The sequence below is a fragment of the Hypomesus nipponensis genome, chromosome 2 (assembly GCF_054491055.1).
Source record: "Hypomesus nipponensis isolate SF chromosome 2, ASM5449105v1, whole genome shotgun sequence".
In the NCBI taxonomy this organism is placed as follows: domain Eukaryota; kingdom Metazoa; phylum Chordata; class Actinopteri; order Osmeriformes; family Osmeridae; genus Hypomesus; species Hypomesus nipponensis.
The window spans coordinates 5995122-6012750 of record NC_140362.1 but is presented as its reverse complement, the minus strand read 5'-3'; the positions used below and the strand labels follow the sequence as shown (position 1 = coordinate 6012750).

Below are 17629 nucleotides of genomic sequence, written 5' to 3'. Positions count from 1 at the left end.
CCATAGCTACCCACTGATGCCTCAGTGCCTATATCAGTATCCAGTCACTCCCCACTGCACCCTGCAGCATGAAATGGGCCCAAATCATCATCTGCTGTAACAAAAATGAGACCAACTCTTGGTGCAAGAGTAAGTGAGAGCCTGTAGATCATCTGTGTAGATAATGTTGTCAGAAGCTGGATAATACGGTGTCTCTGATATCCAGCTTGAGGCAAGAGACACTGCATAGTTAACTCTGCTAGCACCAGAATGTCAGTGTGTGTGTGTGTGTGTCTGTGAGAGAAAGCCCAATGATCCCAAAAATTTGTTGATGTACACGTTTTCGGGGTCTTTGCCATGTAATGAGGCATATTTCTGACTGTGTGTGCATTTCACCTTGATAGTTTAAAAACACAGACGTCTTTGGTATGCCATGACAACTTTTATTTATAATTAAACTCATAGTATAAAATGTTTATAATTCTATTGAGCCATGACAAGTGATTTCATGTTTTTCCATGTATAAGAAAAAATTATCAGAAACTGATAAGATAAATGTTTCTTGTTTACACACAGTGGGTAAGGTTGTGTGTTGTATGTGTGTGTGGGTGTGTGTGTGAAGGGGGGGGGGGGTAAAGGATAGCGCACCAAAAATGATGCATTCCTCCCTTGTCCAGTTGAAACCCACAAAATCTCACTGGAAATGTCCCTGTTACTGGGAATGGAGGCTGGTGTCTTACAGATGAATGCTCTTCCCTGGCCCTCCAGCCAGCCCCCTGGGCGCCCCCCAGACTGCCCCCTCTCCCAGCCCTGCCGTATGCGACTGAGGCTGCGATCCACATAGGGGCTGATGAACAGCAGCTTGAGCAACAGCACCACGGTGGGCAGCACCAGACACAGCATGTAGCCTGGAGGGGTCCACCACTTGTAGGTGGAGGAACGCAGGAACCTGTCCCAGCCATACAGGTAGGTGTGGGCTGTGCAGACCAGCAAGGTCAGGTGGCCCAACTTGGACTGCGGGGGAGGAGACAGATGTGACACATAACTCACACAGGTATATGTCATAAACACATACACAAACATACATGCACACAAGCATGCACATACACTCGCACGCATGCACACACACATGCACACACAGACACAAATACCCACATGCACACACACCTCTCCCGCCTTTTTCTCAGTGGAACTGACCTTCAAAATAATGAAACATGTGACCTGAGTGAACAGTCTCATGCTCTGCTTTTTCCAGGTATCATAATTCTGCTTAATGAATAACTTAGCATTTAAAGTACAAAGTTACAGTGGGCAGACATTTCCCACCCTGTCTGAATTATAGAGTTAACTGGGTACTGGGGATAGTGAATAACAATTATGTATTTGCTTTCACTGTGGTTTAGATGGTGAGTATTGGAAGACTTGAATGTCACTTTCAATTATACATTAGGCAATGTATAATATCAACAGTCGGTAGTGCAGCTGTAGATGACTGATAGCAGAGAATAACAATGTATTGCAATGAACAGTCTGGCGCACACCACACAGCCACCAACATGCACATGCTGTACGCGCACCTACATGCATTAACATACACACACACTGTACACACATACACACACAAACCTGCACAAAAGTGAATTCCTTTCAGCTGAGAGAGGTGCCCACCGAGGGTAGAGAGGTGAGACCCAGCAGGATGTAGAGAGAGAACCCCAGCACTCCCAGCTTGTAGGAGTCCGTGGCCCAGGCCTCCGTGTTGTCAAAGTCAAAAGGAGTGCTCTTATTGTTGTTCTTCATCTGACACAGAGATCAAGAAAGAGAAAGAGAAAGAGAAAGAGAGAGAGAGAGAGAGAGAGAGAGAGAAGAGAGGAAGAAAGATTGAGACAGAGGAAGAAAGATTGAGAGAGAGGAAGAAAGATTCAGAGAGACAGAGTGAGATAGGTTGAGACCTGTTGCATAAACTTGGTTTAAGACTAGTCTTAGCCTTAGACTGTCTTAAATGGTCAGGTTAGACTAGTGTAACTAAGCCTGTCTGTTGCATAAATAGTAAGACTGACTTAATTTGAGGCAAAAAAGTTAGCCACGGTAAAGGCTGAGTTGCTTAATTAAAGGTCACATGAAATGCTGTTTTTGGATGCTTTTATATAGGCCTTAGTAGTTCCCTAATACTGGATCTGAAGTATCTTTCCTGAAATTCAGCCTTGGCGCATAATTACAGCCACTACGAGCAGTCCCTCAATGAACTTTCCTCAAAACGCGCTGTTTCTGTGTCTGTAGCTTTAAATGCTAATGAGGAGAAGAGGGGCGGCGACAACGGATGTATCGCAATGGCTGTAGCAGAGAATGTCTAATATAGAGAGAACTGACACTCTCGGGAAACTTCCGGATTCTGAACTGGTTGAAGTTCCATGTGAGGGCGCTAACGAGCAAGTGCAGAATGAATGGAGGTCTATGGAGCGGTACCCCTCAAAATCCACTTTTCTCAGGATATAATTTTTTGTTTAGTAATTTGAATTCTGAATTCGAAAGGGGAGGCAAAAAAAATACACACTGCTGGCTGTTAGATCGTTTTAAAGTCGCCTTTCTGTTCTAAAAAGCTTTTGAAAATGTCATTGACGTCATACACATCGTACGACTAGAGCTACTGCTTTACGGCAAGCTCTGGTCACTTACTTTTTTCTCTCAGGGCTTCGACAACACAGCTGACAGGTTAGGCTCTCCCTGTCAATACACATGCTAGAAAGAGTTTTGGCTTGCTGATGTTGTTGCTAATGTTGCTAATGCTCTGACATTCTGATTCCGCTTCGGATGCCATCAAGCGGGAGCTCTGGTCGTATCAGTCCTTCACTAACCAATCAGCATTCATTAGCAGAATGCTAGCGTGTTAGGGGCAACAACGACTCACACTGTACGAAATCAAAAGGACATAAGTACTCGTTCATTCAACTTTCGACCTATAATCCATGTTCAACATGCAAAAACTACAATCAAATTGGAGTTTTCTCAACAACAATCAGGCGGAAGAGACAAATTTAGCCGTTTAGCTCCATAGAATCCCATTCAACATGCACTCGCTCGCGATCACCCCCTGTGAAACTCTAGTGGAACTGCAGCCAAATTCGGTACAATGGGGCTTATTAGGGAGTGGTAAGGCTCTCCTTAAACAGGCTCTGGCTGTAGCCCCCGTTGCTGTAAGATGCCTCGAATTTAGCCATTCTCATCTGATCACCCTGGTTTGCAGAGGTGCACACTCAGTCATTTCAATGAGGGGAAAAGTGGATATCGCGAGCCATAACACCAACAGCAGAACGGTTATCCAAATAACAAAGAAGTGTACAACACTCGCGTTTGTATTCACACACACACTTGATGCCATCTACCTTTACATTAGCGACAGTAACTCAGTTGGCTTGTAGCCCCGTTGCTGTAAGATGTTTCTAATTTGCCCATTCTCATCTGATCACCCTGGTTTGCAGAGGTGCACACTCATAATTTCAATGAGGGGAAAGGCGGATATCGCGCGCTCCATAACACCAACAGCATAACGGTTATCCAAATAACAAAGAGGTGTACAACACTGGCGTTACAGCGTTTGTATTCACACACACACTTGATGCCATTTATCTTTACATTAGCGACAGTAACTCAGCTGTTAGCTGCAGAGCTAACGTTACAGCCACATTCTAAGGGTAGCAAGCTAGGTAACCATATACAGTAAAGCAACAAAATGATATAGCGTTAGTTAACTTACTTGTCCAAGGTTTGTGGCTTGACCAAGGAGATTTAGTAATGATCCAAAATTTTATTTCAGCAAGGCCAGATTTGTGTTGGCTCAAGTTGAGGAAACAGTAGTGGCTGAAATGTTTGGCGCAGACAATGACATACAAAACTCTGGGAAGTTGTGTTGGCACATTTCCAGCGAAAATACAATTAAGATACTGGTTGTGCAGAGGCTCGGATGAAGGAACTAAAAAAAGATTTGTGCTTGCAATTGTACATCCAAGCACCGAGCAACTGTTATGCTTCGTTTGTTTGCTCGCCATGATGTCTCTCCACGAAAAAACGATATGGCACTCGCCCTTGCACGATGGTAGCTCAGTTTCTCATGGGTGGGCCAGATGATCTGGGCGGGCAAAGCAGAGAGAGGGGAGGTAACCTTCCCCCGATCTACTTCACTCGGGGGAGATTTACAAACAAATCAATTGAGCCTTCATTTTGTCAAAGGTGGAGAAGAACACCCAGCGCTTGGTTTACACCTATCAAAAATTCTAGCCACTGGGGGACCAAAGGCAGGCTAGGGGAACTCATATTAATGTTAAATATTTGTATGCAACTGGCCCCATTGGCGGGCCGTCAGGGCCTGCCAGGCCTTCTCTGCTGGCCTAAACACACTCAAAAAATATGTAAACTAAATTAAAAGTTATATAATTATATATTTTTCTGTGGTTTCATATTGATGCTATTATGAAGTGTTTTAATTTAGGTACGACTAAGTATGACGTCACTGAAGGCCTTTGCGTGAAATGCACGGCCCGTCACTGGTTGAGACAGACAAAGAGAGAGAGAGAGAGAGAGAGAGAGAGAGAGATGGTCAGATAGACCTTTAAGCAGCAGACCTACTACCAGTTGAACACGATTTGCACCATTGCGTATCTTTCCAGTAGTATTTCACTGCAGGGGTTCCCAAACATTTCAGCCCACAACCCCTAAAATAATGGTGCCAGTGACTCGCGACCCCCACATCCACGGAGGTGGTTTACATATACAGGACTGTCTCAGAAAATTTAAATATTGTGATAAAGTTCTTTATTTTCTGTAATGCAATTAAAAAACAAATGTCATGCATTCTTGATTCCTTACAAATCAACTGAAATATTGCAAGCCTTTTATTCTTTTAATATTGCTGATTATGGCTTACAGCTTAAGAAAACGCAAATATCCTATCTCTAAATATTAGAATATTTCCTCAGAGATTTAAAACAGCAAATCAAAATCAAACCATTAATGCACTCAGTACTTGGTTGGGAATCCTTTTGCACGGATTACTGCATCAATGCGGCGTGGCATGGAGGCAATCAGCCTGTGGCATTGCTGAGGTGTTATGGATGCCGAGGATGCTTCAATAGCTCATTTGCATTGTTGGGTCTGGTGTCTTTCAGCTTCCTATTCACAATACCCCACACATTCTCTATGGGGTTCAGGTCAGGGGAATTGGCAGGCCAATCGAGGACAGTAATGCCATGGTCAGTACACCAGTTACTGGTGGTTCTGGCACTGTGGGCAGGTGCCAGATCATGCTGGAAAATGAAATCTTCATCTCCATAAAGCTTTTCAGCAGACGGAAGCATGTAGTGCTCTAAAATCTCTTGGTACACAGCTGCATTTACTCTGGACTTGATGAAACACAGTGGACCAACACCAGCAGCTGATATGGCTCCCCAAACCATCACTGACTGTGGGAACTTCACACTGGATTTCAAGCAACTTTTGCTCCTCTCCAGCCTTTCTCCAGACTCTAGCGCCTTGACTTCCAAATGAAATACAACACTTGTTTTCGTCTGAAAAGAGGACTTTGGACCACTCTGCAACTGTCTGGTGCTTCTTTTCCATAGCCCAAGTCAGACGCTTGAGTTGTCTTGAGTTCATAAGTAGCTTGACCATGGGAATACGGCTATTGTAGCCCATTTCCCGGACCCGTCTGTGAACAGTGGCTTTTGATACCTGGACTCCAGCTTCAGTCCACTGTCTTTGAAGCTCCCCCAAATTCTGGAAGCGACTCTTCTTCACAATGCTGTTAAGGCTGCGGTCATCTCTCTTGGTTGTGCAGCGTTTCCTGCCACATTTCCCCCTTCTAACAGACTTATTGTGGATGTGCTTTGACACTGCACTCTGTGAACAGCTTGCTCTTTCAGAAATTTCTTTTTGTGTCTTACCCTCCTGATAGAGGGTGTCAATGATGGCCCTCTGGACAGCAGTCAGATCAGCAGTCTTCCCCATGCTTGTGATTTAGTTAACTGAACCAAGCTGAGTGTTTTTCAAGGCTCAGGAAACCCTTGCAGGTGTTTCGAGTTAGACGATTCAAGTGATTAGTTGAATACCCTACTAGTATACTTTTTCATGATATTATAATATTTAGAGATAGGATATTTGAGTTTTGTTAAGCTGAAAGCCATAATCAGCAATATTAAAAGAATAAAAGGCTTGCAATATTTCAGTTGATTTGTAATGAATCCAGAATGCATGACATTTTTGTTTTTTTAATTGCATTACAGAAAATAAAGAACTTTATCACAATATTCTAATTTTCTGAGACAGTCCTGTACGTGGGAGTAAAAATAGGCCCTGGACGTTGATAAAGACCAGCCCACCAGAATCGGCCCCCGTATACGCCACCACAGCTAACCTGCTAATGCATGCACATTCTGTGTTTGATGTGATGCTAGTTTAGGGTTGCCACCTTCGATACAGAAAAATAAGGCACGCCTGCCGCAGCGGGGGTCACACCACTCAGGGCCACAAAGTAGTAGTGTGCAGTATTGTAACATGTCAAGCTTACTTCCTTTTATAAGTGTACTTCTTATTACGCGGGGGGTGGGGGGGTATCTGGAGCTGCCTCCGCCATTCTTTCAAATTGACTCTCCGCCAAGAGACCTGCCCTCCTGTGACTCTGATTGGACGTGAACCTGAAACAAACCGATTGAACCAATGATGGCAGCAGATATTTGTCAGAAATATTAATCTATCAAGCATTGCACAGTCACTCAGTGAACAAGTTTAAGAAAGCTTTATTGCTTGCGGCCGCAAGGAGACAAAACATCACACGCCATTGTGCTCAAAGTTTGTCTGCTAGCATGTTGTGCTAGCTAGCTATTTAAGCAGCCCCACTCTTTACAGTCATTGGTTAAGACAAAGGCCTGCAAATGTCCCATGGCTCTTCTTCATTGGCTTCCTTGCATAGACCTGGCGTGTGTGTGTGCCTGCGTGTTTTGAGTGTGTGCATGTGTGTGCTCTTTGACCCCTGTAAGCTTGACCAAATAATTCACCCAACACAGATAAAGCAAGACATCTTTTATGGCCTCTCCAGTAAGATAGAGTGGGCAGCCCAGGTCACCTTGTTTACATATGCCTCGTGTTACCCAAAGTTCAGATTTGGGGGTAGGCCTCTCAAATAAAATGTATTTGTATATCCCTTTTTACACACAAGCATGTCACAGAGGGCTTCAAATACGCCAATAGAACTGCCCCTCAACCAACCTAAACCCTCAAGGAAGACAAGGAAAAACTCCCAGAAAAACTCCCAACAGGAGAAAAAATTGAAGAAACCTTGGGAGGAGCAATTCAGAGAGGGATCCCCTCCTCCAGAGACGGTTGGTGAAAGAGAGGAGCAGAACACAGGCTAAACATAGTCATACAGTGTCAATGGGTTTTGAAACACCAAAATCCATTGTTGAACTTTACAGATGTAGGACAGGACCGACGACCAGGCAGGTGCTGACAACCACAAGGGATGTGTGTGTGTGTGTGTGTGGGGGGGGGGGACTGAGAGGGGAGAGCAGGGATTAGAGAATGCCAGGAGCAGCTAACAGTTACAGTCATAATAGAATGAGATCCCCACCGGTCAAGTGTGAACTAGTGCAGCAATTTAACAGAGCAAAAAGGGGGTATTTATTTATACTTTATTTGTAACATCTAAATGTAACATCTAGATGGGGCAATATGAACATATAAGCTACAATTTAAAAATTACATGTGATACACACATAGGCAAACACGCACCCAAGGTTTATAAATAAAGTACATACACACATACTTACCTTTTAACAATTGTAGAATTGACTAAACATAAAGTTTTTAACCTAATTTTAAATGTCGAACCAGTATCAGCCTCCTTAATTGAGACAGGTAATTTATTCCAGAGAAGAGGGGCTTTACATGAGAACGCCCTACCCCCAGCTGTTTTTTTCTTAATTTTAGGAACCACCAGATTGCCGGCATCTTGAGATCTTAGTGTCCTTGCGGGGCAATAGGGTGCAAGGAGACTGGAGAGGTACAGTGGTGCCAATCCATGCAAAGATTTGTAAGTTAGTAGTAGAACTTTGAAATCAGCTCTGGCTTGGATAGGGAGCCATTGTAAAGAGACAAGAGTAGATGTTATGTGATCAAATTTTATTTTTCTAGTCAATAGTCTAGCAGCAGCATTTTGCACCCGCTGTACATTTTTCAAGTAGGTAATTGGGAGGCCGGAGAACAAGACATTGCAGTAGTCCAATAGCGATTTAACAAATGCATGTATTCGTTTTTCAGCATCAACCTTTGAGAGGAATTTTCGTATTTTGGCAATATTAGGTAGATGGAAAAATGCAGTTCTAGTAATTTGCTTAATATGGTACTCAAACGAAAGGTCTGGGTCCATTGTGACGCCTAGATTTTTTACCCGCTGGCTTTGTGAGACTGACTTTGTCTAAGTCTAAGGTCAGATTGGATAAATTATTTCTGTATTTTTAAGGACTGAAAATTTTAAACCTCAATTTTATCCGAATTAAGAAGAAGGAAATTTGCTGTCATCCAAGTTCTCAACCTAGCCTGACGTTGTCATACTCATAATTCTAGTCAGAATATGAGTCTGAAAACCCTCCGTTGGGCTTTGAGTACGGTGCGTGTTTCAACCGAACTTGTAAAACAAATGCCTCTACTCTCAATTGGATAGACCTACAACCAATCAGAGCAACGTATTATGTTATTTGTTGAAAACGAATTCAACCCAAGGGCTCTTTCGTGACGTTGTTGATTACGTTACTGTTGATCATCTGTCCATCATCGTATAAAGCCCGCCCTGGCAATTTCATTGGTCCGTCCCGATTCTGGGTTTTCTGTAGTTGTCCCCAATACGAGACCCTCCAGACCCAACTTCCCGAACAAATGTTTTTGTGGGCGGGAGAAGTTGGGCTGGCAGCCAGGCTATTCTTAACCCAGAAACACATTTTTCCATAGCATGTGGAAAATCTCCAGGCTTTATAGACATATATAGCTGAGTATCATCTGCATAACAGTGAAAATTACACCTTTCTCTACACACAAGGAATGCTGAACACAGAATCATTCTTATACAGGATAACAGTTACATCTTCAATTTCTCCAACAGTATTATCCAATCAGGGGTAGAATAGGACGAGTCTTCACAGAATGCGGGTGGGATGATTTGCATAGGATGCTGCATTAAAGACAACTCTGAAAATACAGGACAAACCCTGCCTCGTATTGATTCAAAACGGGACGCGCTAATTTGGAGACGCGATAATTTGTTCTCAAATACGGGACGATTCCGTATTTTAAGGGACGGGTGGCAACCTTATGCTAGTTCGGGAGCTCTATAAAATATTTTTTTGCTTTGTGTAAAATAAACATAGCAGTTTTTCAATTGGTAAAACCGTTTTATGTCTTCATTTTTCAGTCCCACCCTTACGTTTGTTAGCCTGGTTTTCCATCGTTATTCTTTGTCCCGGTGTTTCCGATGGCCAGTCCGCTACTGCGGGGCTGTGCCAAGGTGGTGGATTTTCAAGTCATATTATTTTAAATTCTCAAGCTGTCAGGGGGCGCTGCAGCACCTTCAGCACCCGTAGTTCCAGCGGTCATGGGTATTCCCTCTCCACTGAAATCCAAAACTCAGCCAGTGTCGGCTGAGAACGCAGCCTTCAACGTTCGATCGCTTGACAGTTCAACTAATGTGTCCTCCTGGTTGGATGTCAGATGGTTTGCTGTACTTACAGTGAATGGAAAATCAAAAGGCTGATGGCTTTTTTATTTACATGCATAAATTTAACAATTTTTTACTTTAAAAAATGTTAGCAAAAATATGCTATTTCTAATTGTTTTAAAATGTTCCTTGATTTCTGGAAACAGTCTCTGGAAAGCGACCCTCTCGTTGAGAACCACTGTCCTACTATACCTCGTTGACCACCCGGAAGATGAAGGTGTGTCTGACAGAGTAGCGAATGGGAATGATTAGAGTAAACGACGTGTAGGGAGGCAAAGCCCAACGCCAGCAGACCCAGCTGCTTCCTGCACAGCATCCAGCGGTCCAGCAAATCAGGGAATCGCCTGTAACCACATCACAATCTGTCCAACCCAGTGGCTCTCAATCCTGGTCCTTGTGCCCCCCTGCCCTGCATGTTTTAGATGCTCCAACACACTTGATTCTGATGAGCTTGATAATGACCCATTCATTTGAATCAAGTGTGTTGGAGCAATGAAACATCTAAAACATGTGGCAGGGGGGCACGAGGACTGGGATTTAGAGTCAAAGGTCTAACCAATACCCTGTCTGAAAAGAGCCCCTCCCCTCCGGCCTATAGCCTATCACTGCTGAGCATCCAGCAGGTGTCTGACCTGTACTTGGTCCCTCTGTAGAGCTGTAGGAACCCTGCCAGAACACCAGGCAGGTAACACAGAGACAGCATGATCAGAGACACGATGGGGAACACCTTCTCGCACCACCAAGCTGGAAAACAGCCATCTAAATAAGACTGTAGCTGTGTGCTACCTTGTTGGCCAGGGAGACCATGATTCTGAAGGAGACATCTTTTCCCTGGGTGCGTATGTGTCGATGACATCTCTGGTGAGCAGGTAGAAAAAAAAGAGGCGGTGAGGCCAATGGCCAGGCGCAGGGGGAGCCTCCACTGAGGGAACAGCTGCAGGGGGATGTCTTCCAGCTCCCTGGCTGAGGAAAGGTAGTCCCGGTCCAGTGAGCTGAGGCCCAGCCTGGTGGTTAGCTCCACCACGCCCTGCTTGGCCTCCACATTGTCCCCACAAACTAACACCTGAAGAAACACACAGGTCATCAGCTATGCAATTGGTGTATATTTCTGGAACACACTCATGCACACTTCCACCTACAAACGCACACACTGGGTGTCAGCTATACAATTGATGCATACCTCTTGAAAACACATGCTTATTTTTTTATATATTTTGAAACATTTGCACAACTTGAAGAAATTAAATTCTGGAAAAGTGAATTGACCCCAATTCGGGCATTTCAGAACCTGCTAACATACTGACAGACCAGGCATCTTTACCCACACACCAAACTCTAGAGAAACTGAAGATTGTGAAGAAAAAAATCTTTAGACTACGTATTTATGTAAATCTAATGTGTTTTTTTTCTGAGTGTGAATGTGTGTGTGTTTGTGTGTGTGCACAGTTTGATTGGCAGATCTCTCAGGCAGAGGAATAACACAAGTTTTCCCCAGGTGTGTGTAAGTGGACTAGGCAGGCAGCCATGGCCTACTATATTATGGTGGCAGACACAGCAGAGGATAAGGGGACAGATAAGACCACTATCTGAATGTGACGCAAGCACAACCCCACTGGATCTAATCAAATCGCCAGCCAGGGAGTACCACACACGCGTGTGCGCACCCTCTCATTTACACGCAAACACACAAACAACAGCCTTGCACAGTAGGATGTGAGTTATAATGTGTGTGTGCTTGTGTGTGCGTATGTTTAAGTGTGTGACTGTGTTTGTGTGTGTGTATCTGTGATCAGTGTGTATGTGCCTATGAAGAGTGTATGTGTGTGTAATGAGAATGTGAGGGTGTGTATGTTTGAAAAGAATGCAAGGCAGAATCAGGTTTGCTCTCAGGAGGGTTGAATGTGTTTGTGTTTCTCTCTGAAGTTCTGGAACTGAGGCTGAAACGTTGGTCTCATCTCTGCAACACGAAGTTTGTGTGAGTATGTGTATACTGTACTTACGTGTGCCTTGGGGTGTGCATGTGCGTGTGTCAGTGTGTGCACATGCGTGTTTACCTACAATGTGTGTGTGTGTGTAGTTAGTATTCATACTATCCTTGCTCCATCATACATTGCGGCACTTGAAATGTAAAACAGAACGGTTCCGTAGGTCCTACATCCCCTCTGCCATCAGATTGTTAACCGACATGTGCAATAATATGTACACTGTCAATTATCATTGTAAACTGCAATACCAGTAAACACAGTTTTTAAGTATATATTTTTGTACATAGGTGTATCTTTCTTTTCAGATTTCTTCATACTTGTATATTCTTTTTCTTGTATTTATTTAAATTGGCTGTTGTTGGGACATTTCCCCGGTGTGGGATCAATAAAGTCAATCAATCATTGTCAGGGGAACACAATGAAAACAAAACAAACTGCAGTGATCCACACAGCCTTAACCATACAGGATAATCACAAATACTCTATTCTTAGTGAACCAAAAACTTTGAGGGGTTTAGACTGTATCCATATCCAAACACAAAGCGTAAGTAACATTGTGGGCGGGACTCCGGCGCGGTTGCTATTTTGCCGGCGGGATAAATGACTTTGCGTCTGGTGCAAATTTAAAATGGGTTGGTCTGAAGTAGCTACATTACTAATGGGTGTGGTTTGGGCGTAATGTGCAATAAACCAATCAGAGCGTCATCTCACATTCCCTTTAAGAGCAGCGCTTGTTCCCTGGCAGATTGCTATTATAACATCGGATTTGCCAGGCGCACACCAGCGGTTCACAGCCGACGAGACCGACGTTCTAGTCAGGGCTGTAACAGATAGAGGAATGACATTGTATGGGAAAGGCAGAGCAGTTTTCTCATTGCACTAAACTGCCCACTCATGCTGCTCATTCAAATTCTTATTTTTATATATATATTATTTTTTTAATTGTTATATTTTTAAGTTGTTAAGTTCTTAGAATTAGTTTAACTATTGTACTTTTTTACTTAATTTATGACCCCTATATGTTTATTGTTTGCACCTTCCTGCCACAGTAAATTCCGTGTTTGTGTAACATAGGCTACATGGTGAATAAACCGAATTCTGATTCTAATGGAGGTGGGAGAAGAAACCCAACGAAATTTGCTTCGGTTAAACAGGCGTGGGAGGAAAGTGCCACAATTGTTACAAATCAAGTTCACATACATAGACATTTCTCATGAAAATCTTTTTATAATCATTGAAGAAATCAAAACAATGTAACGTAGCTTTGCAGAAAGAAGACCCTGGCCTCGCCAGCAGTGCGCGCGGACCAAGCTTGCGCCCTTAAAATAGCATCTGTATAACGCGCCATCGACTTCAGACTACGTTTTTCCTGGTCAGTGGCGGAATTGTTTTTCTGAAACTGAAAAATAGCACCAGGGAACGTTTGCGCCAGAACACGCCTCAATTTTTTCGCTGAACCGCCCCCGGAGCGCAAAGTTATTCCCTAATTTACAGACGTGCGTCTGTGGAGGGAAAAGTCCGCTTTGCGTCAAGTGCAAATAAGGAATGATACTTGCGTCATTGACAAAGTCAATTGCGCTGGGTGCAAGATGCAACATGATAGAGACGTTCTAGCACGCAAGTTGGAGGTTGGATTATGAGTGAAAAATACCACCACCAAAATTATCCAACCATTGGAATTTGTTGAGAAAGCGATTTCGAGTGGAACTGCAATCTCGGATTTTTAATTTAGGTCGTGAAAGTCTTTGAAATTTTAGCGAGTGCGGGTCGCCCGTGAGACCGCCTAGTCTTTTAGGCGGCAGCCATGCTAGAAAGTGTCATAGTAGTATTTTCGTAATTTTATAGTTCAATTTTACACGAAAAAACAGAAAGAGGGAAATGGTATGACGATATGACTATTGTGAAGACAGCCAGGTGGTGAGATTTTAATGTAGGTTGCTGTAAAAACTTTGATTTGTTTGCTATGTGAGAGCCCCGTCAGCCTCCATTGACGATTGCGGCAGCACAACAACAGCGTTCTCGATCTGCGTCTGATGAGCATCTTCTTAATTTTGAACCTGGGTCAATTCTACATCAAAATGGTGAGCAGTGTTTTAAAGCTATGGCGATTGCGAAGACAGCCAGCGGGTCAGCATATTTTTGTGATTTGTGTAAAACTTGGAATTTGAGTGAGACTGCGTCTTGTTTTGACATCGTTAGCCTGACTGAGTCAGAGTCAGACTCAGCTCACCCACTAGCAGTGTGTAGTAGTAAGCTACTGCCTTCAGTGCTTATTGTTATGTCAAAAGAAACGTTCTCATTTCCGGCACTTTCAAACAATTAGTGAAGTGTGGCTAGCAACAGCAGCTAGCTTGCCTCTAGAAAACTTCTTTTGAATTTGCCATGTCCCCCTAAATTAATGTCAAACGTATTTACGTTTTGGGGGGTATATTTTCAGTTAACAGACGGTACTGTACTGTTTGAATAGCAATTACATCTGAAATACTGCCTGTGACAACGTAGTTACAGCTTGTTCCAAAGGGGGTTTGCTTATTTCAAAGGTGTGTTCATAATGAATTATGCAATATGAGTAGCTAGGCTAAATGCTTAAAAATATCACTAGAAGGGAAAACGGAGCCACCTGCAACCAACGCAAGCAAGCACACCCTACAATTTCCCCAGAAATTGTACACTCTCTAGTTATTAGGATTCCTCCATAATAGCCATGTGTCGTTCGTGAACGATTCGTTCATTTTGAACAAATCCTTATAAGGACTCGGGAGTAACGAGTCCTCAACGAGTGATTCATTCATTTCCCGATTTTTCACGTGACCTGCATAGGCTCTGTACTGGTAATTTGAAGAAAAAAAGATTCGTTCATTTCCCGACTCGGTCTTTCTACGAGTCTTTGGATCATTTTTCACGTGACCTGCATAGGCTCTATAGCTAGAGGAAACGAACGATTCGTTCATTTCCCGACTCGGTCTTTCTACGAGTCTTTGGATCCTTTTTTCACGTGACCCGCATTGTATTTTTTAGTAGAGGAAACAGTTTCCTTATTCCTTTTGCGTGGCCGCTGTTTTAGTAAGACGTGAATGATATTCGCTCAAGTCATAATACTGACTGGTTTAGTTATTTTTACTTTACATTACACTTACAGTTTAGTGCAGTGTAATTGTTTGACGTGATAATTAAATGCTAGTGTGATAATACATGACCAAATCATACAAACTCATGATACATTATTTTAATGCAGGAATTTCTTTGAAATAGTATCTGCGGGTGCACATGTCATGTACTAACCCACATGAGACTGTCATACGTGTTTGCAGTGGACGTATGATATTCATACGTCTCCCTCCCCCCCCCCCCCGTTGAAATGAACGAATGACTCGAAAAAAGATTCGTTCATTTTACTGAACGAGATTCAAAGAACCGTCGTCGTCGTCATCTGCCGCTTGTCCGGGGATCGGGTCGCGGGGGCAACGACCTAAGCAGGGAAGCCCAGGCTTCCCTCTCCCCGGCCACTTCCACCACCTCTTCCTGGGGGACCCCGAGGCGTTCCCAGGCCAGCCGAGTGACATAGTCCCTCCAGCGTGTCCAGGGTCTTCCCCGGGGCCTCTTCCCAGTGGGACGTGCCCGGAACACCTCACCAGGGAGGCGTCCAGGAGGCATCCTAATCAGATGCCCGAGCCACCTCAGCTGGCTCCTCTCGACGCGGAGGAGCAGCGGTTCTACTCTGAGCCCCTCCCGGATGACCGAGCTTCTCACCCTATCTCTAAGGGAGAGCCCGGACACCCTGCGGAGAAAGCTAATTTTGGCCGCTTGTATTCGCGATCTCGTTCTTTCGGTCACTACCCATAGTTCGTGACCATAGGTGAGGGTAGGAACGTAGATCGACTGGTAAATAGAGAGCTTCGCCTTTCGACTCAGCTCCTTCTTCACCACGACGGACCGATGCAGAGCCCGCATCACTGCGGACGCCGCACCGATCCGCCTGTCGACCTCGCGCTCCATTCTTCCCTCACTCGTGAACAAGACCCCGAGATACTTGAACTCCTCCACTTGGTTCAGGATCTCCTCCCCGAACCGGAGATGGCACTCCACCCTTTTCCGGTCGATAACCATGGCCTCAGATTTGGAGGTGCTGATTCGCATCCCAGCCGCTTCATATTCGGTTGCGAACCGCTCCAGTGAGAGCTGAAGGTCACGGCCCGATGAAGCCAACAGGACCACATCATCTGCAAAAAGCAGCGACCCGATCCTGAGGTCACCAAACCGGACCCCCTCAACACCCTGGCTGCGCCTAGAAATCCTGTCCATATAGGTAATGAACAGAATCGGTGACATAGGGCAGCCCTGGCGGAGTCCAACCCTCACCGGAAACAAGTTCGACTTACTACCTTCAAACTGTCTTAAACTCACAAATCTCACTTTTCTATATCCGATTGGCTTAGAGATGGTTTTGGGAGCGGTGATCCCGCCTCCTTCTACAGAGACACAAAACATTTTTTACAAGTTACAAATCTTTTTTACAAGTACACAAATATCTTTTTACAGAGCTCCATGCCTCCATCTCCTGGCACTAATTTCACGCAATACCATAGTCTCAAGCATTCAAAACCTTTGTGGCTTTGCCGCCTCATTTTATACCCCGACATGTCAGACTTTTGGCAAGTACGAGACAGGTTTCGTTCAAGATCACGTCACAAAATGTTTCGAATCACCTTGACACGTGACCGGAAGTGTTTTCAAAACCTGTCTCGAAACGTTGTTCTGATGCAGTGAGTGTTGAATGTGTCAGGAAAGTATCGACACCTTAGTACCGAGCAGCCCATCAGTAGCTCTACCCTAGCCTAGTTGCCCACATGACTATTGTTAGTTATGCATTGACTGAGAGTCTGGAAAGAGGTCAACTCAAGAACAGTTTCAATATCCTATGAAAAGTTAATAGTCAGCCCTTACTAGTCATAAAATCTCAGCGGTCTGTGTGTAGCAGAGAGGCTGACTTGTAACCATATGTTCACAAGTTCAAATCCCCGTTCAGCCTGTTGTTGTTGACCAAACGTGAAGTAGTTTGGCTCTCTTGTTGTCCAAGTCTCAATCTTTTACAGTGTACATGTTTATAATGTTTTTCCATTTTGCGGAGGAACCCGCATCGCTGCTTGCAGGTATATTAGATTTTTTGTATTTATAGTGTACATTATAGCTATTTTATCCTTTATATTTAGTTTATTTTACATACCTATCCCCTTAGTATTAGTTAATTAGACTCTGCACCTTGTATAGTATAGGTAGACTTGTTTATTTATTTAAGATTTACTCCTATATGTTGAATGTATGCACCTTCCTGCCAAAGTAAACTCCTTGTCTGTGCAAACTTTCATGGTGATTAAAAACCCCTTTCTGATTCTGATCACCACACTCCATCTATCTTTCTCTTGTCCTTACTCTCACCGTCTCTCCACCCCTCTCTTTCTCTGCCCCCCCCCCTCTCATCATTTCTCTCTCAATTTCTCCCTCTCCTTCTCAGTATCTCTGAGAGTGTGTCTGTATCAGTCTCTTTCACTCGCTCTCTGTCGGTCTCTGGGAAGTGATAAAACGAGGGTAAAGCAGAATTCAACAGAGGAAATCACATCTGCGTATATATCTGCAGATTCATGTAACTCTTCTCCGGTCCCTGCGGCTTAGCTTTGACTGATAAGAGTCCTGTCTTCAAACGTCCGTCCATGGTTATATTAAATTAAAATAGAGATAGAAGAATCTCTTAGCATCATTCCTGCCTCATCTAAAGAGCATGATCATCATCACACACACACTCAAACTCAGTAGTAATACAGTAGATACACGCACACACACAAACACCAATATTGGTTTGTGTGTGTTTCAGCATCAACTGAACTAGGCAACAACAAAAAAATCTATTCTTCAC

The 17629-nt window shown here is 43.9% G+C and overlaps 1 pseudogene; it reads right to left on the bottom strand.

The window, feature by feature from the left end:
• Positions 1 to 44: 44 nt before the first annotated feature.
• On the bottom strand, positions 45 to 11048 carry LOC146300573 (metalloreductase STEAP4-like; annotated as a pseudogene).
• Positions 11049 to 17629: the final 6581 nt, after the last annotated feature.